Source organism: Schistocerca gregaria, unplaced genomic scaffold (genome assembly GCF_023897955.1).
Source record: "Schistocerca gregaria isolate iqSchGreg1 unplaced genomic scaffold, iqSchGreg1.2 ptg000395l, whole genome shotgun sequence".
NCBI lineage: Eukaryota > Metazoa > Arthropoda > Insecta > Orthoptera > Acrididae > Schistocerca > Schistocerca gregaria.
In genome coordinates this window covers 132,774-155,654 of record NW_026061834.1, presented here as the reverse complement: position 1 = coordinate 155,654, position 22,881 = coordinate 132,774, and the positions used below count along the sequence as shown (strand labels likewise).

At 48.9% G+C, this 22,881-nt stretch overlaps 40 non-coding genes across 40 annotated transcripts; all 40 read left to right on the top strand.

Annotated features, from left to right (window-relative positions):
* The first annotated feature begins 374 nt into the window (after window positions 1-374).
* On the top strand, window positions 375-447 carry Trnak-uuu (transfer RNA lysine (anticodon UUU)). Its single transcript has one exon. It is a non-coding gene; the product is annotated as a tRNA-Lys (tRNA).
* Window positions 448-586: 139 nt separating this feature from the next.
* Window positions 587-668, top strand: Trnas-cga (transfer RNA serine (anticodon CGA)). Its single transcript has one exon. It is a non-coding gene; the product is annotated as a tRNA-Ser (tRNA).
* A 688-nt stretch (window positions 669-1,356) lies between these two features.
* Trnas-uga (transfer RNA serine (anticodon UGA)) lies at window positions 1,357-1,438 on the top strand. Its single transcript has one exon. It is a non-coding gene; the product is annotated as a tRNA-Ser (tRNA).
* A 585-nt stretch (window positions 1,439-2,023) lies between these two features.
* Window positions 2,024-2,096, top strand: Trnaf-gaa (transfer RNA phenylalanine (anticodon GAA)). The gene has a single exon. It is a non-coding gene; the product is annotated as a tRNA-Phe (tRNA).
* A 536-nt stretch (window positions 2,097-2,632) lies between these two features.
* On the top strand, window positions 2,633-2,705 carry Trnak-uuu (transfer RNA lysine (anticodon UUU)). Its single transcript has one exon. It is a non-coding gene; the product is annotated as a tRNA-Lys (tRNA).
* Window positions 2,706-2,844: 139 nt separating this feature from the next.
* On the top strand, window positions 2,845-2,926 carry Trnas-cga (transfer RNA serine (anticodon CGA)). Its single transcript has one exon. It is a non-coding gene; the product is annotated as a tRNA-Ser (tRNA).
* Window positions 2,927-3,614: 688 nt separating this feature from the next.
* On the top strand, window positions 3,615-3,696 carry Trnas-uga (transfer RNA serine (anticodon UGA)). The gene has a single exon. It is a non-coding gene; the product is annotated as a tRNA-Ser (tRNA).
* Window positions 3,697-4,281: 585 nt separating this feature from the next.
* Window positions 4,282-4,354, top strand: Trnaf-gaa (transfer RNA phenylalanine (anticodon GAA)). Its single transcript has one exon. It is a non-coding gene; the product is annotated as a tRNA-Phe (tRNA).
* Window positions 4,355-4,890: 536 nt separating this feature from the next.
* On the top strand, window positions 4,891-4,963 carry Trnak-uuu (transfer RNA lysine (anticodon UUU)). Its single transcript has one exon. It is a non-coding gene; the product is annotated as a tRNA-Lys (tRNA).
* Window positions 4,964-5,102: 139 nt separating this feature from the next.
* Window positions 5,103-5,184, top strand: Trnas-cga (transfer RNA serine (anticodon CGA)). The gene has a single exon. It is a non-coding gene; the product is annotated as a tRNA-Ser (tRNA).
* Window positions 5,185-5,872: 688 nt separating this feature from the next.
* Window positions 5,873-5,954, top strand: Trnas-uga (transfer RNA serine (anticodon UGA)). Its single transcript has one exon. It is a non-coding gene; the product is annotated as a tRNA-Ser (tRNA).
* A 585-nt stretch (window positions 5,955-6,539) lies between these two features.
* On the top strand, window positions 6,540-6,612 carry Trnaf-gaa (transfer RNA phenylalanine (anticodon GAA)). Its single transcript has one exon. It is a non-coding gene; the product is annotated as a tRNA-Phe (tRNA).
* A 536-nt stretch (window positions 6,613-7,148) lies between these two features.
* Trnak-uuu (transfer RNA lysine (anticodon UUU)) lies at window positions 7,149-7,221 on the top strand. Its single transcript has one exon. It is a non-coding gene; the product is annotated as a tRNA-Lys (tRNA).
* A 139-nt stretch (window positions 7,222-7,360) lies between these two features.
* Window positions 7,361-7,442, top strand: Trnas-cga (transfer RNA serine (anticodon CGA)). The gene has a single exon. It is a non-coding gene; the product is annotated as a tRNA-Ser (tRNA).
* Window positions 7,443-8,130: 688 nt separating this feature from the next.
* Window positions 8,131-8,212, top strand: Trnas-uga (transfer RNA serine (anticodon UGA)). The gene has a single exon. It is a non-coding gene; the product is annotated as a tRNA-Ser (tRNA).
* Window positions 8,213-8,797: 585 nt separating this feature from the next.
* Trnaf-gaa (transfer RNA phenylalanine (anticodon GAA)) lies at window positions 8,798-8,870 on the top strand. The gene has a single exon. It is a non-coding gene; the product is annotated as a tRNA-Phe (tRNA).
* A 536-nt stretch (window positions 8,871-9,406) lies between these two features.
* Window positions 9,407-9,479, top strand: Trnak-uuu (transfer RNA lysine (anticodon UUU)). Its single transcript has one exon. It is a non-coding gene; the product is annotated as a tRNA-Lys (tRNA).
* A 139-nt stretch (window positions 9,480-9,618) lies between these two features.
* On the top strand, window positions 9,619-9,700 carry Trnas-cga (transfer RNA serine (anticodon CGA)). The gene has a single exon. It is a non-coding gene; the product is annotated as a tRNA-Ser (tRNA).
* Window positions 9,701-10,388: 688 nt separating this feature from the next.
* Window positions 10,389-10,470, top strand: Trnas-uga (transfer RNA serine (anticodon UGA)). Its single transcript has one exon. It is a non-coding gene; the product is annotated as a tRNA-Ser (tRNA).
* A 585-nt stretch (window positions 10,471-11,055) lies between these two features.
* Trnaf-gaa (transfer RNA phenylalanine (anticodon GAA)) lies at window positions 11,056-11,128 on the top strand. Its single transcript has one exon. It is a non-coding gene; the product is annotated as a tRNA-Phe (tRNA).
* A 536-nt stretch (window positions 11,129-11,664) lies between these two features.
* Trnak-uuu (transfer RNA lysine (anticodon UUU)) lies at window positions 11,665-11,737 on the top strand. The gene has a single exon. It is a non-coding gene; the product is annotated as a tRNA-Lys (tRNA).
* A 139-nt stretch (window positions 11,738-11,876) lies between these two features.
* Trnas-cga (transfer RNA serine (anticodon CGA)) lies at window positions 11,877-11,958 on the top strand. Its single transcript has one exon. It is a non-coding gene; the product is annotated as a tRNA-Ser (tRNA).
* Window positions 11,959-12,646: 688 nt separating this feature from the next.
* On the top strand, window positions 12,647-12,728 carry Trnas-uga (transfer RNA serine (anticodon UGA)). The gene has a single exon. It is a non-coding gene; the product is annotated as a tRNA-Ser (tRNA).
* A 585-nt stretch (window positions 12,729-13,313) lies between these two features.
* Window positions 13,314-13,386, top strand: Trnaf-gaa (transfer RNA phenylalanine (anticodon GAA)). The gene has a single exon. It is a non-coding gene; the product is annotated as a tRNA-Phe (tRNA).
* Window positions 13,387-13,922: 536 nt separating this feature from the next.
* Trnak-uuu (transfer RNA lysine (anticodon UUU)) lies at window positions 13,923-13,995 on the top strand. The gene has a single exon. It is a non-coding gene; the product is annotated as a tRNA-Lys (tRNA).
* Window positions 13,996-14,134: 139 nt separating this feature from the next.
* Trnas-cga (transfer RNA serine (anticodon CGA)) lies at window positions 14,135-14,216 on the top strand. The gene has a single exon. It is a non-coding gene; the product is annotated as a tRNA-Ser (tRNA).
* Window positions 14,217-14,904: 688 nt separating this feature from the next.
* On the top strand, window positions 14,905-14,986 carry Trnas-uga (transfer RNA serine (anticodon UGA)). The gene has a single exon. It is a non-coding gene; the product is annotated as a tRNA-Ser (tRNA).
* Window positions 14,987-15,571: 585 nt separating this feature from the next.
* On the top strand, window positions 15,572-15,644 carry Trnaf-gaa (transfer RNA phenylalanine (anticodon GAA)). The gene has a single exon. It is a non-coding gene; the product is annotated as a tRNA-Phe (tRNA).
* Window positions 15,645-16,180: 536 nt separating this feature from the next.
* Window positions 16,181-16,253, top strand: Trnak-uuu (transfer RNA lysine (anticodon UUU)). The gene has a single exon. It is a non-coding gene; the product is annotated as a tRNA-Lys (tRNA).
* Window positions 16,254-16,392: 139 nt separating this feature from the next.
* Trnas-cga (transfer RNA serine (anticodon CGA)) lies at window positions 16,393-16,474 on the top strand. The gene has a single exon. It is a non-coding gene; the product is annotated as a tRNA-Ser (tRNA).
* Window positions 16,475-17,162: 688 nt separating this feature from the next.
* Trnas-uga (transfer RNA serine (anticodon UGA)) lies at window positions 17,163-17,244 on the top strand. Its single transcript has one exon. It is a non-coding gene; the product is annotated as a tRNA-Ser (tRNA).
* Window positions 17,245-17,829: 585 nt separating this feature from the next.
* On the top strand, window positions 17,830-17,902 carry Trnaf-gaa (transfer RNA phenylalanine (anticodon GAA)). Its single transcript has one exon. It is a non-coding gene; the product is annotated as a tRNA-Phe (tRNA).
* A 536-nt stretch (window positions 17,903-18,438) lies between these two features.
* Trnak-uuu (transfer RNA lysine (anticodon UUU)) lies at window positions 18,439-18,511 on the top strand. Its single transcript has one exon. It is a non-coding gene; the product is annotated as a tRNA-Lys (tRNA).
* A 139-nt stretch (window positions 18,512-18,650) lies between these two features.
* Trnas-cga (transfer RNA serine (anticodon CGA)) lies at window positions 18,651-18,732 on the top strand. Its single transcript has one exon. It is a non-coding gene; the product is annotated as a tRNA-Ser (tRNA).
* A 688-nt stretch (window positions 18,733-19,420) lies between these two features.
* Trnas-uga (transfer RNA serine (anticodon UGA)) lies at window positions 19,421-19,502 on the top strand. The gene has a single exon. It is a non-coding gene; the product is annotated as a tRNA-Ser (tRNA).
* Window positions 19,503-20,087: 585 nt separating this feature from the next.
* On the top strand, window positions 20,088-20,160 carry Trnaf-gaa (transfer RNA phenylalanine (anticodon GAA)). The gene has a single exon. It is a non-coding gene; the product is annotated as a tRNA-Phe (tRNA).
* A 536-nt stretch (window positions 20,161-20,696) lies between these two features.
* Trnak-uuu (transfer RNA lysine (anticodon UUU)) lies at window positions 20,697-20,769 on the top strand. Its single transcript has one exon. It is a non-coding gene; the product is annotated as a tRNA-Lys (tRNA).
* A 139-nt stretch (window positions 20,770-20,908) lies between these two features.
* On the top strand, window positions 20,909-20,990 carry Trnas-cga (transfer RNA serine (anticodon CGA)). Its single transcript has one exon. It is a non-coding gene; the product is annotated as a tRNA-Ser (tRNA).
* Window positions 20,991-21,678: 688 nt separating this feature from the next.
* Trnas-uga (transfer RNA serine (anticodon UGA)) lies at window positions 21,679-21,760 on the top strand. The gene has a single exon. It is a non-coding gene; the product is annotated as a tRNA-Ser (tRNA).
* Window positions 21,761-22,345: 585 nt separating this feature from the next.
* Trnaf-gaa (transfer RNA phenylalanine (anticodon GAA)) lies at window positions 22,346-22,418 on the top strand. The gene has a single exon. It is a non-coding gene; the product is annotated as a tRNA-Phe (tRNA).
* The last annotated feature ends 463 nt before the right edge of the window (window positions 22,419-22,881 follow it).

Here is a 22,881-nt window from a genome sequence, read left to right as displayed (position 1 = left end):
AAAAGTCCTACCGACTGCGTTCCCTTTTTTGTGTCAGGAGGTAAAGAACGTCTCCAACGGAACCGTGAAATGAGCGAAAACGTGGGAAGCATTGCATTCGAAATACTTGTGAATTTTCCAATTGCCCAGTGAGTGTCGACAAAACACGTAACTCCTCTACTCCAACGTATGAGACCTAACGACTGCTGCGGTTTGTTTTTGCATCGTGTGTCAGCATTCTTAGATAGTCTGCTACGAGCTTAGCGCGACACGTTTGTAGACAGCATTCAGGCGACGTTTAATTAGTAACAGCTCGATGCAGCGATAGCACAACTGTGAAGGACATGAGTCAATGTATAGCTGTGCATCGTGGGACGATCTCTAACGTCATGTGAGCCCGGATAGCTCAGTCGGTAAAGCATTAGGCTTTTAACCTAAGGGTCCAGGGTTCAAGTCCCTGTTCGGGCGGAGATTTTAATACTTTGGTAGCGATTCCTCTGGTAGCGGTGGAAACACTACGGAAAAGAATGCAGCTACGCCGTTTTCTGACGCCACAGTGCTTTAAACCGTATCAGTTGCATGTTTCGGGAGAAAATCCCGAACTACGGCAGTCGTGGCCGAGTAGTTAAGGCGTCTGACTCGAAATCAGATTCCCTGTGGGAGCGTAGGTTCGAATCCTACCGGCTGCGTGCGATTTTGCATAAAGAGGAGCAAATATTTTCACACACGTGACGCCATCCTCAACAAGACGAAAATTTCCGTTTTACAGTACTGAGTGTCGCGGCGGCCGCTGCTTTCTGTGGCTACCGGTTCACCTCTCACTGACGCTGGGACTGCAGAAAGCCGTCGCAGGCCCACGAGTGCGCTGCCGTCATTTTCTCGCGTCGACGCCGAGTTCGTGAGTACACAGACGTGCTTGGAAGCGTTGGACAGAGCAAACATTCATTTCTCTCTTTTTTAAGAATCGCAATTCAGTCATTCGAGTGCGGCAAAAGCAATGGTGCAGCGTTTCTTTTCTTAAGATGTCGCAGCTACTTGCAAGTATGTCGACCACTTAAGACGACAGTAAACTAGCGTCAGCGGTGCGTCAGTGGGAAGTCGGTGAAGTCGCCATTGGAGCCACAAGCCAGTAATTACGTCATGCGAATCACTCGCACGCAACGCAGCTGTACGATAGCTCAGTCGGTAGAGCGTTTGATTTTCAACCAAAGGGTGTTGGGTTCAAGGCCATGTCTAGGCGAAAATTAATACAATTTCGTAACGGCTAATGTGCTGGCAATGGAAACACTACAGAAAAGAGTTAGGCCACGCAGCTTTCTGCCATTGGATTGCTTCTAAAGTTGGACTTTCACTTGTCGGAAGACGCTATTGCCACCGGCAGTCGTGGCCGAGTGGTTAAGGCGTCTGAATTGAAATCAGATTCCCTCTGGGAGCGTAGGTTCGAGTCCTGCCGACTGCGAAAATTTTCTCGCTCTCAGAAGATGGACGTTCAGCTGCATCCTAGCAGTTGCGTCTCTACTAAACACGTGGGTCTCCAGCAATGTGCAGTGTTCTTTGGTGCAGCGCTACAGTCGCTCCCAGAAGCCACAGCTCATCTCCTCGTCTCACTGCCGTCCACCAAGTGTCAGTGCAAGTGTCGCCTCTCTGGGCAGTGCAGATGTGTCCATTTTAGCTTGCAGACGGTGACGTGTAGCAATTTATGAGCTAACGCAAGTCAAATGTTTTAGCGTGTGTTTCTGCTAGATACTGGCTCTCACATAGTGGAGAGACTCACTCCTTCTTGTGTCTCGTTCTCTGCACACGAGTTGCACGTGGCATCGATATAGCAAAGGTTTTCTAGCGCCAGCGAAGTCGATATTACATGAATCGAGTCGACATGTTTGCTTCTTACGATGATGGAATCAGAAGAAATGTGTGTGGTACTTCACTGCATCTGCTGCTCGCCTTCCAGCCTCCCTGTGTCTTATCAGACGAAGATGACTGTGAAATTGGCGGCGATTCAGAAGTTTAACGAAGACGCGCAATTGTGCAGACATAGGTGTGAGCCGAAATAGCTCAGTTGGGAGAGCGTTAGACTGAAGATCTAAAGGTCCCTGGTTCGATCCCGGGTTTCGGCAAGTGTTTGTTTTGAAGCTGATGCCAATGGAATTGCTCCGAGTCTGTGATGATGTAAGTACAGCCGAGAACAAAAATGACTCTGTCCTGTAACTGTTCAGGTTGTCTAGTGCTTGCCGTAAGAGGAACACAGTAGGCAACTCCCTGAGAAGTAAGAAAATACGAAAAGTCCTACCGACTGCGTTCCCTTTTTTGTGTCAGGAGGTAAAGAACGTCTCCAACGGAACCGTGAAATGAGCGAAAACGTGGGAAGCATTGCATTCGAAATACTTGTGAATTTTCCAATTGCCCAGTGAGTGTCGACAAAACACGTAACTCCTCTACTCCAACGTATGAGACCTAACGACTGCTGCGGTTTGTTTTTGCATCGTGTGTCAGCATTCTTAGATAGTCTGCTACGAGCTTAGCGCGACACGTTTGTAGACAGCATTCAGGCGACGTTTAATTAGTAACAGCTCGATGCAGCGATAGCACAACTGTGAAGGACATGAGTCAATGTATAGCTGTGCATCGTGGGACGATCTCTAACGTCATGTGAGCCCGGATAGCTCAGTCGGTAGAGCATTAGGCTTTTAACCTAAGGGTCCAGGGTTCAAGTCCCTGTTCGGGCGGAGATTTTAATACTTTGGTAGCGATTCCTCTGGTAGCGGTGGAAACACTACGGAAAAGAATGCAGCTACGCCGTTTTCTGACGCCACAGTGCTTTAAACCGTATCAGTTGCATGTTTCGGGAGAAAATCCCGAACTACGGCAGTCGTGGCCGAGTAGTTAAGGCGTCTGACTCGAAATCAGATTCCCTGTGGGAGCGTAGGTTCGAATCCTACCGGCTGCGTGCGATTTTGCATAAAGAGGAGCAAATATTTTCACACACGTGACGCCATCCTCAACAAGACGAAAATTTCCGTTTTACAGTACTGAGTGTCGCGGCGGCCGCTGCTTTCTGTGGCTACCGGTTCACCTCTCACTGACGCTGGGACTGCAGAAAGCCGTCGCAGGCCCACGAGTGCGCTGCCGTCATTTTCTCGCGTCGACGCCGAGTTCGTGAGTACACAGACGTGCTTGGAAGCGTTGGACAGAGCAAACATTCATTTCTCTCTTTTTTAAGAATCGCAATTCAGTCATTCGAGTGCGGCAAAAGCAATGGTGCAGCGTTTCTTTTCTTAAGATGTCGCAGCTACTTGCAAGTATGTCGACCACTTAAGACGACAGTAAACTAGCGTCAGCGGTGCGTCAGTGGGAAGTCGGTGAAGTCGCCATTGGAGCCACAAGCCAGTAATTACGTCATGCGAATCACTCGCACGCAACGCAGCTGTACGATAGCTCAGTCGGTAGAGCGTTTGATTTTCAACCAAAGGGTGTTGGGTTCAAGGCCATGTCTAGGCGAAAATTAATACAATTTCGTAACGGCTAATGTGCTGGCAATGGAAACACTACAGAAAAGAGTTAGGCCACGCAGCTTTCTGCCATTGGATTGCTTCTAAAGTTGGACTTTCACTTGTCGGAAGACGCTATTGCCACCGGCAGTCGTGGCCGAGTGGTTAAGGCGTCTGACTTGAAATCAGATTCCCTCTGGGAGCGTAGGTTCGAGTCCTGCCGACTGCGAAAATTTTCTCGCTCTCAGAAGATGGACGTTCAGCTGCATCCTAGCAGTTGCGTCTCTACTAAACACGTGGGTCTCCAGCAATGTGCAGTGTTCTTTGGTGCAGCGCTACAGTCGCTCCCAGAAGCCACAGCTCATCTCCTCGTCTCACTGCCGTCCACCAAGTGTCAGTGCAAGTGTCGCCTCTCTGGGCAGTGCAGATGTGTCCATTTTAGCTTGCAGACGGTGACGTGTAGCAATTTATGAGCTAACGCAAGTCAAATGTTTTAGCGTGTGTTTCTGCTAGATACTGGCTCTCACATAGTGGAGAGACTCACTCCTTCTTGTGTCTCGTTCTCTGCACACGAGTTGCACGTGGCATCGATATAGCAAAGGTTTTCTAGCGCCAGCGAAGTCGATATTACATGAATCGAGTCGACATGTTTGCTTCTTACGATGATGGAATCAGAAGAAATGTGTGTGGTACTTCACTGCATCTGCTGCTCGCCTTCCAGCCTCCCTGTGTCTTATCAGACGAAGATGACTGTGAAATTGGCGGCGATTCAGAAGTTTAACGAAGACGCGCAATTGTGCAGACATAGGTGTGAGCCGAAATAGCTCAGTTGGGAGAGCGTTAGACTGAAGTTCTGAAGGTCCCTGGTTCGATCCCGGGTTTCGGCAAGTGTTTGTTTTGAAGCTGATGCCAATGGAATTGCTCCGAGTCTGTGATGATGTAAGTACAGCCGAGAACAAAAATGACTCTGTCCTGTAACTGTTCAGGTTGTCTAGTGCTTGCCGTAAGAGGAACACAGTAGGCAACTCCCTGAGAAGTAAGAAAATACGAAAAGTCCTACCGACTGCGTTCCCTTTTTTGTGTCAGGAGGTAAAGAACGTCTCCAACGGAACCGTGAAATGAGCGAAAACGTGGGAAGCATTGCATTCGAAATACTTGTGAATTTTCCAATTGCCCAGTGAGTGTCGACAAAACACGTAACTCCTCTACTCCAACGTATGAGACCTAACGACTGCTGCGGTTTGTTTTTGCATCGTGTGTCAGCATTCTTAGATAGTCTGCTATGAGCTTAGCGCGACACGTTTGTAGACAGCATTCAGGCGACGTTTAATTAGTAACAGCTCGATGCAGCGATAGCACAACTGTGAAGGACATGAGTCAATGTATAGCTGTGCATCGTGGGACGATCTCTAACGTCATGTGAGCCCGGATAGCTCAGTCGGTAGAGCATTAGGCTTTTAACCTAAGGGTCCAGGGTTCAAGTCCCTGTTCGGGCGGAGATTTTAATACTTTGGTAGCGATTCCTCTGGTAGCGGTGGAAACACTACGGAAAAGAATGCAGCTACGCCGTTTTCTGACGCCACAGTGCTTTAAACCGTATCAGTTGCATGTTTCGGGAGAAAATCCCGAACTACGGCAGTCGTGGCCGAGTAGTTAAGGCGTCTGACTCGAAATCAGATTCCCTGTGGGAGCGTAGGTTCGAATCCTACCGGCTGCGTGCGATTTTGCATAAAGAGGAGCAAATATTTTCACACACGTGACGCCATCCTCAACAAGACGAAAATTTCCGTTTTACAGTACTGAGTGTCGCGGCGGCCGCTGCTTTCTGTGGCTACCGGTTCACCTCTCACTGACGCTGGGACTGCAGAAAGCCGTCGCAGGCCCACGAGTGCGCTGCCGTCATTTTCTCGCGTCGACGCCGAGTTCGTGAGTACACAGACGTGCTTGGAAGCGTTGGACAGAGCAAACATTCATTTCTCTCTTTTTTAAGAATCGCAATTCAGTCATTCGAGTGCGGCAAAAGCAATGGTGCAGCGTTTCTTTTCTTAAGATGTCGCAGCTACTTGCAAGTATGTCGACCACTTAAGACGACAGTAAACTAGCGTCAGCGGTGCGTCAGTGGGAAGTCGGTGAAGTCGCCATTGGAGCCACAAGCCAGTAATTACGTCATGCGAATCACTCGCACGCAACGCAGCTGTACGATAGCTCAGTCGGTAGAGCGTTTGATTTTCAACCAAAGGGTGTTGGGTTCAAGGCCATGTCTAGGCGAAAATTAATACAATTTCGTAACGGCTAATGTGCTGGCAATGGAAACACTACAGAAAAGAGTTAGGCCACGCAGCTTTCTGCCATTGGATTGCTTCTAAAGTTGGACTTTCACTTGTCGGAAGACGCTATTGCCACCGGCAGTCGTGGCCGAGTGGTTAAGGCGTCTGACTTGAAATCAGATTCCCTCTGGGAGCGTAGGTTCGAGTCCTGCCGACTGCGAAAATTTTCTCGCTCTCAGAAGATGGACGTTCAGCTGCATCCTAGCAGTTGCGTCTCTACTAAACACGTGGGTCTCCAGCAATGTGCAGTGTTCTTTGGTGCAGCGCTACAGTCGCTCCCAGAAGCCACAGCTCATCTCCTCGTCTCACTGCCGTCCACCAAGTGTCAGTGCAAGTGTCGCCTCTCTGGGCAGTGCAGATGTGTCCATTTTAGCTTGCAGACGGTGACGTGTAGCAATTTATGAGCTAACGCAAGTCAAATGTTTTAGCGTGTGTTTCTGCTAGATACTGGCTCTCACATAGTGGAGAGACTCACTCCTTCTTGTGTCTCGTTCTCTGCACACGAGTTGCACGTGGCATCGATATAGCAAAGGTTTTCTAGCGCCAGCGAAGTCGATATTACATGAATCGAGTCGACATGTTTGCTTCTTACGATGATGGAATCAGAAGAAATGTGTGTGGTACTTCACTGCATCTGCTGCTCGCCTTCCAGCCTCCCTGTGTCTTATCAGACGAAGATGACTGTGAAATTGGCGGCGATTCAGAAGTTTAACGAAGACGCGCAATTGTGCAGACATAGGTGTGAGCCGAAATAGCTCAGTTGGGAGAGCGTTAGACTGAAGTTCTGAAGGTCCCTGGTTCGATCCCGGGTTTCGGCAAGTGTTTGTTTTGAAGCTGATGCCAATGGAATTGCTCCGAGTCTGTGATGATGTAAGTACAGCCGAGAACAAAAATGACTCTGTCCTGTAACTGTTCAGGTTGTCTAGTGCTTGCCGTAAGAGGAACACAGTAGGCAACTCCCTGAGAAGTAAGAAAATACGAAAAGTCCTACCGACTGCGTTCCCTTTTTTGTGTCAGGAGGTAAAGAACGTCTCCAACGGAACCGTGAAATGAGCGAAAACGTGGGAAGCATTGCATTCGAAATACTTGTGAATTTTCCAATTGCCCAGTGAGTGTCGACAAAACACGTAACTCCTCTACTCCAACGTATGAGACCTAACGACTGCTGCGGTTTGTTTTTGCATCGTGTGTCAGCATTCTTAGATAGTCTGCTACGAGCTTAGCGCGACACGTTTGTAGACAGCATTCAGGCGACGTTTAATTAGTAACAGCTCGATGCAGCGATAGCACAACTGTGAAGGACATGAGTCAATGTATAGCTGTGCATCGTGGGACGATCTCTAACGTCTTGTGAGCCCGGATAGCTCAGTCGGTAGAGCATTAGGCTTTTAACCTAAGGGTCCAGGGTTCAAGTCCCTGTTCGGGCGGAGATTTTAATACTTTGGTAGCGATTCCTCTGGTAGCGGTGGAAACACTACGGAAAAGAATGCAGCTACGTCGTTTTCTGACGCCACAGTGCTTTAAACCGTATCAGTTGCATGTTTCGGGAGAAAATCCCGAACTACGGCAGTCGTGGCCGAGTAGTTAAGGCGTCTGACTCGAAATCAGATTCCCTGTGGGAGCGTAGGTTCGAATCCTACCGGCTGCGTGCGATTTTGCATAAAGAGGAGCAAATATTTTCACACACGTGACGCCATCCTCAACAAGACGAAAATTTCCGTTTTACAGTACTGAGTGTCGCGGCGGCCGCTGCTTTCTGTGGCTACCGGTTCACCTCTCACTGACGCTGGGACTGCAGAAAGCCGTCGCAGGCCCACGAGTGCGCTGCCGTCATTTTCTCGCGTCGACGCCGAGTTCGTGAGTACACAGACGTGCTTGGAAGCGTTGGACAGAGCAAACATTCATTTCTCTCTTTTTTAAGAATCGCAATTCAGTCATTCGAGTGCGGCAAAAGCAATGGTGCAGCGTTTCTTTTCTTAAGATGTCGCAGCTACTTGCAAGTATGTCGACCACTTAAGACGACAGTAAACTAGCGTCAGCGGTGCGTCAGTGGGAAGTCGGTGAAGTCGCCATTGGAGCCACAAGCCAGTAATTACGTCATGCGAATCACTCGCACGCAACGCAGCTGTACGATAGCTCAGTCGGTAGAGCGTTTGATTTTCAACCAAAGGGTGTTGGGTTCAAGGCCATGTCTAGGCGAAAATTAATACAATTTCGTAACGGCTAATGTGCTGGCAATGGAAACACTACAGAAAAGAGTTAGGCCACGCAGCTTTCTGCCATTGGATTGCTTCTAAAGTTGGACTTTCACTTGTCGGAAGACGCTATTGCCACCGGCAGTCGTGGCCGAGTGGTTAAGGCGTCTGACTTGAAATCAGATTCCCTCTGGGAGCGTAGGTTCGAGTCCTGCCGACTGCGAAAATTTTCTCGCTCTCAGAAGATGGACGTTCAGCTGCATCCTAGCAGTTGCGTCTCTACTAAACACGTGGGTCTCCAGCAATGTGCAGTGTTCTTTGGTGCAGCGCTACAGTCGCTCCCAGAAGCCACAGCTCATCTCCTCGTCTCACTGCCGTCCACCAAGTGTCAGTGCAAGTGTCGCCTCTCTGGGCAGTGCAGATGTGTCCATTTTAGCTTGCAGACGGTGACGTGTAGCAATTTATGAGCTAACGCAAGTCAAATGTTTTAGCGTGTGTTTCTGCTAGATACTGGCTCTCACATAGTGGAGAGACTCACTCCTTCTTGTGTCTCGTTCTCTGCACACGAGTTGCACGTGGCATCGATATAGCAAAGGTTTTCTAGCGCCAGCGAAGTCGATATTACATGAATCGAGTCGACATGTTTGCTTCTTACGATGATGGAATCAGAAGAAATGTGTGTGGTACTTCACTGCATCTGCTGCTCGCCTTCCAGCCTCCCTGTGTCTTATCAGACGAAGATGACTGTGAAATTGGCGGCGATTCAGAAGTTTAACGAAGACGCGCAATTGTGCAGACATAGGTGTGAGCCGAAATAGCTCAGTTGGGAGAGCGTTAGACTGAAGATCTAAAGGTCCCTGGTTCGATCCCGGGTTTCGGCAAGTGTTTGTTTTGAAGCTGATGCCAATGGAATTGCTCCGAGTCTGTGATGATGTAAGTACAGCCGAGAACAAAAATGACTCTGTCCTGTAACTGTTCAGGTTGTCTAGTGCTTGCCGTAAGAGGAACACAGTAGGCAACTCCCTGAGAAGTAAGAAAATACGAAAAGTCCTACCGACTGCGTTCCCTTTTTTGTGTCAGGAGGTAAAGAACGTCTCCAACGGAACCGTGAAATGAGCGAAAACGTGGGAAGCATTGCATTCGAAATACTTGTGAATTTTCCAATTGCCCAGTGAGTGTCGACAAAACACGTAACTCCTCTACTCCAACGTATGAGACCTAACGACTGCTGCGGTTTGTTTTTGCATCGTGTGTCAGCATTCTTAGATAGTCTGCTACGAGCTTAGCGCGACACGTTTGTAGACAGCATTCAGGCGACGTTTAATTAGTAACAGCTCGATGCAGCGATAGCACAACTGTGAAGGACATGAGTCAATGTATAGCTGTGCATCGTGGGACGATCTCTAACGTCATGTGAGCCCGGATAGCTCAGTCGGTAGAGCATTAGGCTTTTAACCTAAGGGTCCAGGGTTCAAGTCCCTGTTCGGGCGGAGATTTTAATACTTTGGTAGCGATTCCTCTGGTAGCGGTGGAAACACTACGGAAAAGAATGCAGCTACGCCGTTTTCTGACGCCACAGTGCTTTAAACCGTATCAGTTGCATGTTTCGGGAGAAAATCCCGAACTACGGCAGTCGTGGCCGAGTAGTTAAGGCGTCTGACTCGAAATCAGATTCCCTGTGGGAGCGTAGGTTCGAATCCTACCGGCTGCGTGCGATTTTGCATAAAGAGGAGCAAATATTTTCACACACGTGACGCCATCCTCAACAAGACGAAAATTTCCGTTTTACAGTACTGAGTGTCGCGGCGGCCGCTGCTTTCTGTGGCTACCGGTTCACCTCTCACTGACGCTGGGACTGCAGAAAGCCGTCGCAGGCCCACGAGTGCGCTGCCGTCATTTTCTCGCGTCGACGCCGAGTTCGTGAGTACACAGACGTGCTTGGAAGCGTTGGACAGAGCAAACATTCATTTCTCTCTTTTTTAAGAATCGCAATTCAGTCATTCGAGTGCGGCAAAAGCAATGGTGCAGCGTTTCTTTTCTTAAGATGTCGCAGCTACTTGCAAGTATGTCGACCACTTAAGACGACAGTAAACTAGCGTCAGCGGTGCGTCAGTGGGAAGTCGGTGAAGTCGCCATTGGAGCCACAAGCCAGTAATTACGTCATGCGAATCACTCGCACGCAACGCAGCTGTACGATAGCTCAGTCGGTAGAGCGTTTGATTTTCAACCAAAGGGTGTTGGGTTCAAGGCCATGTCTAGGCGAAAATTAATACAATTTCGTAACGGCTAATGTGCTGGCAATGGAAACACTACAGAAAAGAGTTAGGCCACGCAGCTTTCTGCCATTGGATTGCTTCTAAAGTTGGACTTTCACTTGTCGGAAGACGCTATTGCCACCGGCAGTCGTGGCCGAGTGGTTAAGGCGTCTGACTTGAAATCAGATTCCCTCTGGGAGCGTAGCTTCGAGTCCTGCCGACTGCGAAAATTTTCTCGCTCTCAGAAGATGGACGTTCAGCTGCATCCTAGCAGTTGCGTCTCTACTAAACACGTGGGTCTCCAGCAATGTGCAGTGTTCTTTGGTGCAGCGCTACAGTCGCTCCCAGAAGCCACAGCTCATCTCCTCGTCTCACTGCCGTCCACCAAGTGTCAGTGCAAGTGTCGCCTCTCTGGGCAGTGCAGATGTGTCCATTTTAGCTTGCAGACGGTGACGTGTAGCAATTTATGAGCTAACGCAAGTCAAATGTTTTAGCGTGTGTTTCTGCTAGATACTGGCTCTCACATAGTGGAGAGACTCACTCCTTCTTGTGTCTCGTTCTCTGCACACGAGTTGCACGTGGCATCGATATAGCAAAGGTTTTCTAGCGCCAGCGAAGTCGATATTACATGAATCGAGTCGACATGTTTGCTTCTTACGATGATGGAATCAGAAGAAATGTGTGTGGTACTTCACTGCATCTGCTGCTCGCCTTCCAGCCTCCCTGTGTCTTATCAGACGAAGATGACTGTGAAATTGGCGGCGATTCAGAAGTTTAACGAAGACGCGCAATTGTGCAGACATAGGTGTGAGCCGAAATAGCTCAGTTGGGAGAGCGTTAGACTGAAGATCTAAAGGTCCCTGGTTCGATCCCGGGTTTCGGCAAGTGTTTGTTTTGAAGCTGATGCCAATGGAATTGCTCCGAGTCTGTGATGATGTAAGTACAGCCGAGAACAAAAATGACTCTGTCCTGTAACTGTTCAGGTTGTCTAGTGCTTGCCGTAAGAGGAACACAGTAGGCAACTCCCTGAGAAGTAAGAAAATACGAAAAGTCCTACCGACTGCGTTCCCTTTTTTGTGTCAGGAGGTAAAGAACGTCTCCAACGGAACCGTGAAATGAGCGAAAACGTGGGAAGCATTGCATTCGAAATACTTGTGAATTTTCCAATTGCCCAGTGAGTGTCGACAAAACACGTAACTCCTCTACTCCAACGTATGAGACCTAACGACTGCTGCGGTTTGTTTTTGCATCGTGTGTCAGCATTCTTAGATAGTCTGCTACGAGCTTAGCGCGACACGTTTGTAGACAGCATTCAGGCGACGTTTAATTAGTAACAGCTCGATGCAGCGATAGCACAACTGTGAAGGACATGAGTCAATGTATAGCTGTGCATCGTGGGACGATCTCTAACGTCATGTGAGCCCGGATAGCTCAGTCGGTAGAGCATTAGGCTTTTAACCTAAGGGTCCAGGGTTCAAGTCCCTGTTCGGGCGGAGATTTTAATACTTTGGTAGCGATTCCTCTGGTAGCGGTGGAAACACTACGGAAAAGAATGCAGCTACGCCGTTTTCTGACGCCACAGTGCTTTAAACCGTATCAGTTGCATGTTTCGGGAGAAAATCCCGAACTACGGCAGTCGTTGCCGAGTAGTTAAGGCGTCTGACTCGAAATCAGATTCCCTGTGGGAGCGTAGGTTCGAATCCTACCGGCTGCGTGCGATTTTGCATAAAGAGGAGCAAATATTTTCACACACGTGACGCCATCCTCAACAAGACGAAAATTTCCGTTTTACAGTACTGAGTGTCGCGGCGGCCGCTGCTTTCTGTGGCTACCGGTTCACCTCTCACTGACGCTGGGACTGCAGAAAGCCGTCGCAGGCCCACGAGTGCGCTGCCGTCATTTTCTCGCGTCGACGCCGAGTTCGTGAGTACACAGACGTGCTTGGAAGCGTTGGACAGAGCAAACATTCATTTCTCTCTTTTTTAAGAATCGCAATTCAGTCATTCGAGTGCGGCAAAAGCAATGGTGCAGCGTTTCTTTTCTTAAGATGTCGCAGCTACTTGCAAGTATGTCGACCACTTAAGACGACAGTAAACTAGCGTCAGCGGTGCGTCAGTGGGAAGTCGGTGAAGTCGCCATTGGAGCCACAAGCCAGTAATTACGTCATGCGAATCACTCGCACGCAACGCAGCTGTACGATAGCTCAGTCGGTAGAGCGTTTGATTTTCAACCAAAGGGTGTTGGGTTCAAGGCCATGTCTAGGCGAAAATTAATACAATTTCGTAACGGCTAATGTGCTGGCAATGGAAACACTACAGAAAAGAGTTAGGCCACGCAGCTTTCTGCCATTGGATTGCTTCTAAAGTTGGACTTTCACTTGTCGGAAGACGCTATTGCCACCGGCAGTCGTGGCCGAGTGGTTAAGGCGTCTGACTTGAAATCAGATTCCCTCTGGGAGCGTAGGTTCGAGTCCTGCCGACTGCGAAAATTTTCTCGCTCTCAGAAGATGGACGTTCAGCTGCATCCTAGCAGTTGCGTCTCTACTAAACACGTGGGTCTCCAGCAATGTGCAGTGTTCTTTGGTGCAGCGCTACAGTCGCTCCCAGAAGCCACAGCTCATCTCCTCGTCTCACTGCCGTCCACCAAGTGTCAGTGCAAGTGTCGCCTCTCTGGGCAGTGCAGATGTGTCCATTTTAGCTTGCAGACGGTGACGTGTGGCAATTTATGAGCTAACGCAAGTCAAATGTTTTAGCGTGTGTTTCTGCTAGATACTGGCTCTCACATAGTGGAGAGACTCACTCCTTCTTGTGTCTCGTTCTCTGCACACGAGTTGCACGTGGCATCGATATAGCAAAGGTTTTCTAGCGCCAGCGAAGTCGATATTACATGAATCGAGTCGACATGTTTGCTTCTTACGATGATGGAATCAGAAGAAATGTGTGTGGTACTTCACTGCATCTGCTGCTCGCCTTCCAGCCTCCCTGTGTCTTATCAGACGAAGATGACTGTGAAATTGGCGGCGATTCAGAAGTTTAACGAAGACGCGCAATTGTGCAGACATAGGTGTGAGCCGAAATAGCTCAGTTGGGAGAGCGTTAGACTGAAGATCTAAAGGTCCCTGGTTCGATCCCGGGTTTCGGCAAGTGTTTGTTTTGAAGCTGATGCCAATGGAATTGCTCCGAGTCTGTGATGATGTAAGTACAGCCGAGAACAAAAATGACTCTGTCCTGTAACTGTTCAGGTTGTCTAGTGCTTGCCGTAAGAGGAACACAGTAGGCAACTCCCTGAGAAGTAAGAAAATACGAAAAGTCCTACCGACTGCGTTCCCTTTTTTGTGTCAGGAGGTAAAGAACGTCTCCAACGGAACCGTGAAATGAGCGAAAACGTGGGAAGCATTGCATTCGAAATACTTGTGAATTTTCCAATTGCCCAGTGAGTGTCGACAAAACACGTAACTCCTCTACTCCAACGTATGAGACCTAACGACTGCTGCGGTTTGTTTTTGCATCGTGTGTCAGCATTCTTAGATAGTCTGCTACGAGCTTAGCGCGACACGTTTGTAGACAGCATTCAGGCGACGTTTAATTAGTAACAGCTCGATGCAGCGATAGCACAACTGTGAAGGACATGAGTCAATGTATAGCTGTGCATCGTGGGACGATCTCTAACGTCATGTGAGCCCGGATAGCTCAGTCGGTAGAGCATTAGGCTTTTAACCTAAGGGTCCAGGGTTCAAGTCCCTGTTCGGGCGGAGATTTTAATACTTTGGTAGCGATTCCTCTGGTAGCGGTGGAAACACTACGGAAAAGAATGCAGCTACGCCGTTTTCTGACGCCACAGTGCTTTAAACCGTATCAGTTGCATGTTTCGGGAGAAAATCCCGAACTACGGCAGTCGTGGCCGAGTAGTTAAGGCGTCTGACTCGAAATCAGATTCCCTGTGGGAGCGTAGGTTCGAATCCTACCGGCTGCGTGCGATTTTGCATAAAGAGGAGCAAATATTTTCACACACGTGACGCCATCCTCAACAAGACGAAAATTTCCGTTTTACAGTACTGAGTGTCGCGGCGGCCGCTGCTTTCTGTGGCTACCGGTTCACCTCTCACTGACGCTGGGACTGCAGAAAGCCGTCGCAGGCCCACGAGTGCGCTGCCGTCATTTTCTCGCGTCGACGCCGAGTTCGTGAGTACACAGACGTGCTTGGAAGCGTTGGACAGAGCAAACATTCATTTCTCTCTTTTTTAAGAATCGCAATTCAGTCATTCGAGTGCGGCAAAAGCAATGGTGCAGCGTTTCTTTTCTTAAGATGTCGCAGCTACTTGCAAGTATGTCGACCACTTAAGACGACAGTAAACTAGCGTCAGCGGTGCGTCAGTGGGAAGTCGGTGAAGTCGCCATTGGAGCCACAAGCCAGTAATTACGTCATGCGAATCACTCGCACGCAACGCAGCTGTACGATAGCTCAGTCGGTAGAGCGTTTGATTTTCAACCAAAGGGTGTTGGGTTCAAGGCCATGTCTAGGCGAAAATTAATACAATTTCGTAACGGCTAATGTGCTGGCAATGGAAACACTACAGAAAAGAGTTAGGCCACGCAGCTTTCTGCCATTGGATTGCTTCTAAAGTTGGACTTTCACTTGTCGGAAGACGCTATTGCCACCGGCAGTCGTGGCCGAGTGGTTAAGGCGTCTGACTTGAAATCAGATTCCCTCTGGGAGCGTAGGTTCGAGTCCTGCCGACTGCGAAAATTTTCTCGCTCTCAGAAGATGGACGTTCAGCTGCATCCTAGCAGTTGCGTCTCTACTAAACACGTGGGTCTCCAGCAATGTGCAGTGTTCTTTGGTGCAGCGCTACAGTCGCTCCCAGAAGCCACAGCTCATCTCCTCGTCTCACTGCCGTCCACCAAGTGTCAGTGCAAGTGTCGCCTCTCTGGGCAGTGCAGATGTGTCCATTTTAGCTTGCAGACGGTGACGTGTAGCAATTTATGAGCTAACGCAAGTCAAATGTTTTAGCGTGTGTTTCTGCTAGATACTGGCTCTCACATAGTGGAGAGACTCACTCCTTCTTGTGTCTCGTTCTCTGCACACGAGTTGCACGTGGCATCGATATAGCAAAGGTTTTCTAGCGCCAGCGAAGTCGATATTACATGAATCGAGTCGACATGTTTGCTTCTTACGATGATGGAATCAGAAGAAATGTGTGTGGTACTTCACTGCATCTGCTGCTCGCCTTCCAGCCTCCCTGTGTCTTATCAGACGAAGATGACTGTGAAATTGGCGGCGATTCAGAAGTTTAACGAAGACGCGCAATTGTGCAGACATAGGTGTGAGCCGAAATAGCTCAGTTGGGAGAGCGTTAGACTGAAGATCTAAAGGTCCCTGGTTCGATCCCGGGTTTCGGCAAGTGTTTGTTTTGAAGCTGATGCCAATGGAATTGCTCCGAGTCTGTGATGATGTAAGTACAGCCGAGAACAAAAATGACTCTGTCCTGTAACTGTTCAGGTTGTCTAGTGCTTGCCGTAAGAGGAACACAGTAGGCAACTCCCTGAGAAGTAAGAAAATACGAAAAGTCCTACCGACTGCGTTCCCTTTTTTGTGTCAGGAGGTAAAGAACGTCTCCAACGGAACCGTGAAATGAGCGAAAACGTGGGAAGCATTGCATTCGAAATACTTGTGAATTTTCCAATTGCCCAGTGAGTGTCGACAAAACACGTAACTCCTCTACTCCAACGTATGAGACCTAACGACTGCTGCGGTTTGTTTTTGCATCGTGTGTCAGCATTCTTAGATAGTCTGCTACGAGCTTAGCGCGACACGTTTGTAGACAGCATTCAGGCGACGTTTAATTAGTAACAGCTCGATGCAGCGATAGCACAACTGTGAAGGACATGAGTCAATGTATAGCTGTGCATCGTGGGACGATCTCTAACGTCATGTGAGCCCGGATAGCTCAGTCGGTAGAGCATTAGGCTTTTAACCTAAGGGTCCAGGGTTCAAGTCCCTGTTCGGGCGGAGATTTTAATACTTTGGTAGCGATTCCTCTGGTAGCGGTGGAAACACTACGGAAAAGAATGCAGCTACGCCGTTTTCTGACGCCACAGTGCTTTAAACCGTATCAGTTGCATGTTTCGGGAGAAAATCCCGAACTACGGCAGTCGTGGCCGAGTAGTTAAGGCGTCTGACTCGAAATCAGATTCCCTGTGGGAGCGTAGGTTCGAATCCTACCGGCTGCGTGCGATTTTGCATAAAGAGGAGCAAATATTTTCACACACGTGACGCCATCCTCAACAAGACGAAAATTTCCGTTTTACAGTACTGAGTGTCGCGGCGGCCGCTGCTTTCTGTGGCTACCGGTTCACCTCTCACTGACGCTGGGACTGCAGAAAGCCGTCGCAGGCCCACGAGTGCGCTGCCGTCATTTTCTCGCGTCGACGCCGAGTTCGTGAGTACACAGACGTGCTTGGAAGCGTTGGACAGAGCAAACATTCATTTCTCTCTTTTTTAAGAATCGCAATTCAGTCATTCGAGTGCGGCAAAAGCAATGGTGCAGCGTTTCTTTTCTTAAGATGTCGCAGCTACTTGCAAGTATGTCGACCACTTAAGACGACAGTAAACTAGCGTCAGCGGTGCGTCAGTGGGAAGTCGGTGAAGTCGCCATTGGAGCCACAAGCCAGTAATTACGTCATGCGAATCACTCGCACGCAACGCAGCTGTACGATAGCTCAGTCGGTAGAGCGTTTGATTTTCAACCAAAGGGTGTTGGGTTCAAGGCCATGTCTAGGCGAAAATTAATACAATTTCGTAACGGCTAATGTGCTGGCAATGGAAACACTACAGAAAAGAGTTAGGCCACGCAGCTTTCTGCCATTGGATTGCTTCTAAAGTTGGACTTTCACTTGTCGGAAGACGCTATTGCCACCGGCAGTCGTGGCCGAGTGGTTAAGGCGTCTGACTTGAAATCAGATTCCCTCTGGGAGCGTAGGTTCGAGTCCTGCCGACTGCGAAAATTTTCTCGCTCTCAGAAGATGGACGTTCAGCTGCATCCTAGCAGTTGCGTCTCTACTAAACACGTGGGTCTCCAGCAATGTGCAGTGTTCTTTGGTGCAGCGCTACAGTCGCTCCCAGAAGCCACAGCTCATCTCCTCGTCTCACTGCCGTCCACCAAGTGTCAGTGCAAGTGTCGCCTCTCTGGGCAGTGCAGATGTGTCCATTTTAGCTTGCAGACGGTGACGTGTAGCAATTTATGAGCTAACGCAAGTCAAATGTTTTAGCGTGTGTTTCTGCTAGATACTGGCTCTCACATAGTGGAGAGACTCACTCCTTCTTGTGTCTCGTTCTCTGCACACGAGTTGCACGTGGCATCGATATAGCAAAGGTTTTCTAGCGCCAGCGAAGTCGATATTACATGAATCGAGTCGACATGTTTGCTTCTTACGATGATGGAATCAGAAGAAATGTGTGTGGTACTTCACTGCATCTGCTGCTCGCCTTCCAGCCTCCCTGTGTCTTATCAGACGAAGATGACTGTGAAATTGGCGGCGATTCAGAAGTTTAACGAAGACGCGCAATTGTGCAGACATAGGTGTGAGCCGAAATAGCTCAGTTGGGAGAGCGTTAGACTGAAGATCTAAAGGTCCCTGGTTCGATCCCGGGTTTCGGCAAGTGTTTGTTTTGAAGCTGATGCCAATGGAATTGCTCCGAGTCTGTGATGATGTAAGTACAGCCGAGAACAAAAATGACTCTGTCCTGTAACTGTTCAGGTTGTCTAGTGCTTGCCGTAAGAGGAACACAGTAGGCAACTCCCTGAGAAGTAAGAAAATACGAAAAGTCCTACCGACTGCGTTCCCTTTTTTGTGTCAGGAGGTAAAGAACGTCTCCAACTGAACCGTGAAATGAGCGAAAACGTGGGAAGCATTGCATTCGAAATACTTGTGAATTTTCCAATTGCCCAGTGAGTGTCGACAAAACACGTAACTCCTCTACTCCAACGTATGAGACCTAACGACTGCTGCGGTTTGTTTTTGCATCGTGTGTCAGCATTCTTAGATAGTCTGCTACGAGCTTAGCGCGACACGTTTGTAGACAGCATTCAGGCGACGTTTAATTAGTAACAGCTCGATGCAGCGATAGCACAACTGTGAAGGACATGAGTCAATGTATAGCTGTGCATCGTGGGACGATCTCTAACATCATGTGAGCCCGGATAGCTCAGTCGGTAGAGCATTAGGCTTTTAACCTAAGGGTCCAGGGTTCAAGTCCCTGTTCGGGCGGAGATTTTAATACTTTGGTAGCGATTCCTCTGGTAGCGGTGGAAACACTACGGAAAAGAATGCAGCTACGCCGTTTTCTGACGCCACAGTGCTTTAAACCGTATCAGTTGCATGTTTCGGGAGAAAATCCCGAACTACGGCAGTCGTGGCCGAGTAGTTAAGGCGTCTGACTCGAAATCAGATTCCCTGTGGGAGCGTAGGTTCGAATCCTACCGGCTGCGTGCGATTTTGCATAAAGAGGAGCAAATATTTTCACACACGTGACGCCATCCTCAACAAGACGAAAATTTCCGTTTTACAGTACTGAGTGTCGCGGCGGCCGCTGCTTTCTGTGGCTACCGGTTCACCTCTCACTGACGCTGGGACTGCAGAAAGCCGTCGCAGGCCCACGAGTGCGCTGCCGTCATTTTCTCGCGTCGACGCCGAGTTCGTGAGTACACAGACGTGCTTGGAAGCGTTGGACAGAGCAAACATTCATTTCTCTCTTTTTTAAGAATCGCAATTCAGTCATTCGAGTGCGGCAAAAGCAGTGGTGCAGCGTTTCTTTTCTTAAGATGTCGCAGCTACTTGCAAGTATGTCGACCACTTAAGACGACAGTAAACTAGCGTCAGCGGTGCGTCAGTGGGAAGTCGGTGAAGTCGCCATTGGAGCCACAAGCCAGTAATTACGTCATGCGAATCACTCGCACGCAACGCAGCTGTACGATAGCTCAGTCGGTAGAGCGTTTGATTTTCAACCAAAGGGTGTTGGGTTCAAGGCCTTGTCTAGGCGAAAATTAATACAATTTCGTAACGGCTAATGTGCTGGCAATGGAAACACTACAGAAAAGAGTTAGGCCACGCAGCTTTCTGCCATTGGATTGCTTCTAAAGTTGGACTTTCACTTGTCGGAAGACGCTATTGCCACCGGCAGTCGTGGCCGAGTGGTTAAGGCGTCTGACTTGAAATCAGATTCCCTCTGGGAGCGTAGGTTCGAGTCCTGCCGACTGCGAAAATTTTCTCGCTCTCAGAAGATGGACGTTCAGCTGCATCCTAGCAGTTGCGTCTCTACTAAACACGTGGGTCTCCAGCAATGTGCAGTGTTCTTTGGTGCAGCGCTACAGTCGCTCCCAGAAGCCACAGCTCATCTCCTCGTCTCACTGCCGTCCACCAAGTGTCAGTGCAAGTGTCGCCTCTCTGGGCAGTGCAGATGTGTCCATTTTAGCTTGCAGACGGTGACGTGTAGCAATTTATGAGCTAACGCAAGTCAAATGTTTTAGCGTGTGTTTCTGCTAGATACTGGCTCTCACATAGTGGAGAGACTCACTCCTTCTTGTGTCTCGTTCTCTGCACACGAGTTGCACGTGGCATCGATATAGCAAAGGTTTTCTAGCGCCAGCGAAGTCGATATTACATGAATCGAGTCGACATGTTTGCTTCTTACGATGATGGAATCAGAAGAAATGTGTGTGGTACTTCACTGCATCTGCTGCTCGCCTTCCAGCCTCCCTGTGTCTTATCAGACGAAGATGACTGTGAAATTGGCGGCGATTCAGAAGTTTAACGAAGACGCGCAATTGTGCAGACATAGGTGTGAGCCGAAATAGCTCAGTTGGGAGAGCGTTAGACTGAAGATCTAAAGGTCCCTGGTTCGATCCCGGGTTTCGGCAAGTGTTTGTTTTGAAGCTGATGCCAATGGAATTGCTCCGAGTCTGTGATGATGTAAGTACAGCCGAGAACAAAAATGACTCTGTCCTGTAACTGTTCAGGTTGTCTAGTGCTTGCCGTAAGAGGAACACAGTAGGCAACTCCCTGAGAAGTAAGAAAATACGAAAAGTCCTACCGACTGCGTTCCCTTTTTTGTGTCAGGAGGTAAAGAACGTCTCCAACGGAACCGTGAAATGAGCGAAAACGTGGGAAGCATTGCATTCGAAATACTTGTGAATTTTCCAATTGCCCAGTGAGTGTCGACAAAACACGTAACTCCTCTACTCCAACGTATGAGACCTAACGACTGCTGCGGTTTGTTTTTGCATCGTGTGTCAGCATTCTTAGATAGTCTGCTACGAGCTTAGCGCGACACGTTTGTAGACAGCATTCAGGCGACGTTTAATTAGTAACAGCTCGATGCAGCGATAGCACAACTGTGAAGGACATGAGTCAATGTATAGCTGTGCATCGTGGGACGATCTCTAACGTCATGTGAGCCCGGATAGCTCAGTCGGTAGAGCATTAGGCTTTTAACCTAAGGGTCCAGGGTTCAAGTCCCTGTTCGGGCGGAGATTTTAATACTTTGGTAGCGATTCCTCTGGTAGCGGTGGAAACACTACGGAAAAGAATGCAGCTACGCCGTTTTCTGACGCCACAGTGCTTTAAACCGTATCAGTTGCATGTTTCGGGAGAAAATCCCGAACTACGGCAGTCGTGGCCGAGTAGTTAAGGCGTCTGACTCGAAATCAGATTCCCTGTGGGAGCGTAGGTTCGAATCCTACCGGCTGCGTGCGATTTTGCATAAAGAGGAGCAAATATTTTCACACACGTGACGCCATCCTCAACAAGACGAAAATTTCCGTTTTACAGTACTGAGTGTCGCGGCGGCCGCTGCTTTCTGTGGCTACCGGTTCACCTCTCACTGACGCTGGGACTGCAGAAAGCCGTCGCAGGCCCACGAGTGCGCTGCCGTCATTTTCTCGCGTCGACGCCGAGTTCGTGAGTACACAGACGTGCTTGGAAGCGTTGGACAGAGCAAACATTCATTTCTCTCTTTTTTAAGAATCGCAATTCAGTCATTCGAGTGCGGCAAAAGCAATGGTGCAGCGTTTCTTTTCTTAAGATGTCGCAGCTACTTGCAAGTATGTCGACCACTTAAGACGACAGTAAACTAGCGTCAGCGGTGCGTCAGTGGGAAGTCGGTGAAGTCGCCATTGGAGCCACAAGCCAGTAATTACGTCATGCGAATCACTCGCACGCAACGCAGCTGTACGATAGCTCAGTCGGTAGAGCGTTTGATTTTCAACCAAAGGGTGTTGGGTTCAAGGCCATGTCTAGGCGAAAATTAATACAATTTCGTAACGGCTAATGTGCTGGCAATGGAAACACTACAGAAAAGAGTTAGGCCACGCAGCTTTCTGCCATTGGATTGCTTCTAAAGTTGGACTTTCACTTGTCGGAAGACGCTATTGCCACCGGCAGTCGTGGCCGAGTGGTTAAGGCGTCTGACTTGAAATCAGATTCCCTCTGGGAGCGTAGGTTCGAGTCCTGCCGACTGCGAAAATTTTCTCGCTCTCAGAAGATGGACGTTCAGCTGCATCCTAGCAGTTGCGTCTCTACTAAACACGTGGGTCTCCAGCAATGTGCAGTGTTCTTTGGTGCAGCGCTACAGTCGCTCCCAGAAGCCACAGCTCATCTCCTCGTCTCACTGCCGTCCACCAAGTGTCAGTGCAAGTGTCGCCTCTCTGGGCAGTGCAGATGTGTCCATTTTAGCTTGCAGACGGTGACGTGTAGCAATTTATGAGCTAACGCAAGTCAAATGTTTTAGCGTGTGTTTCTGCTAGATACTGGCTCTCACATAGTGGAGAGACTCACTCCTTCTTGTGTCTCGTTCTCTGCACACGAGTTGCACGTGGCATCGATATAGCAAAGGTTTTCTAGCGCCAGCGAAGTCGATATTACATGAATCGAGTCGACATGTTTGCTTCTTACGATGATGGAATCAGAAGAAATGTGTGTGGTACTTCACTGCATCTGCTGCTCGCCTTCCAGCCTCCCTGTGTCTTATCAGACGAAGATGACTGTGAAATTGGCGGCGATTCAGAAGTTTAACGAAGACGCGCAATTGTGCAGACATAGGTGTGAGCCGAAATAGCTCAGTTGGGAGAGCGTTAGACTGAAGATCTAAAGGTCCCTGGTCCGATCCCGGGTTTCGGCAAGTGTTTGTTTTGAAGCTGATGCCAATGGAATTGCTCCGAGTCTGTGATGATGTAAATACAGCCGAGAACAAAAATGACTCTGTCCTGTAACTGTTCAGGTTGTCTAGTGCTTGCCGTAAGAGGAACACAGTAGGCAACTCCCTGAGAAGTAAGAAAATACGAAAAGTCCTACCGACTGCGTTCCCTTTTTTGTGTCAGGAGGTAAAGAACGTCTCCAACTGAACCGTGAAATGAGCGAAAACGTGGGAAGCATTGCATTCGAAATACTTGTGAATTTTCCAATTGCCCAGTGAGTGTCGACAAAACACGTAACTCCTCTACTCCAACGTATGAGACCTAACGACTGCTGCGGTTTGTTTTTGCATCGTGTGTCAGCATTCTTAGATAGTCTGCTACGAGCTTAGCGCGACACGTTTGTAGACAGCATTCAGGCGACGTTTAATTAGTAACAGCTCGATGCAG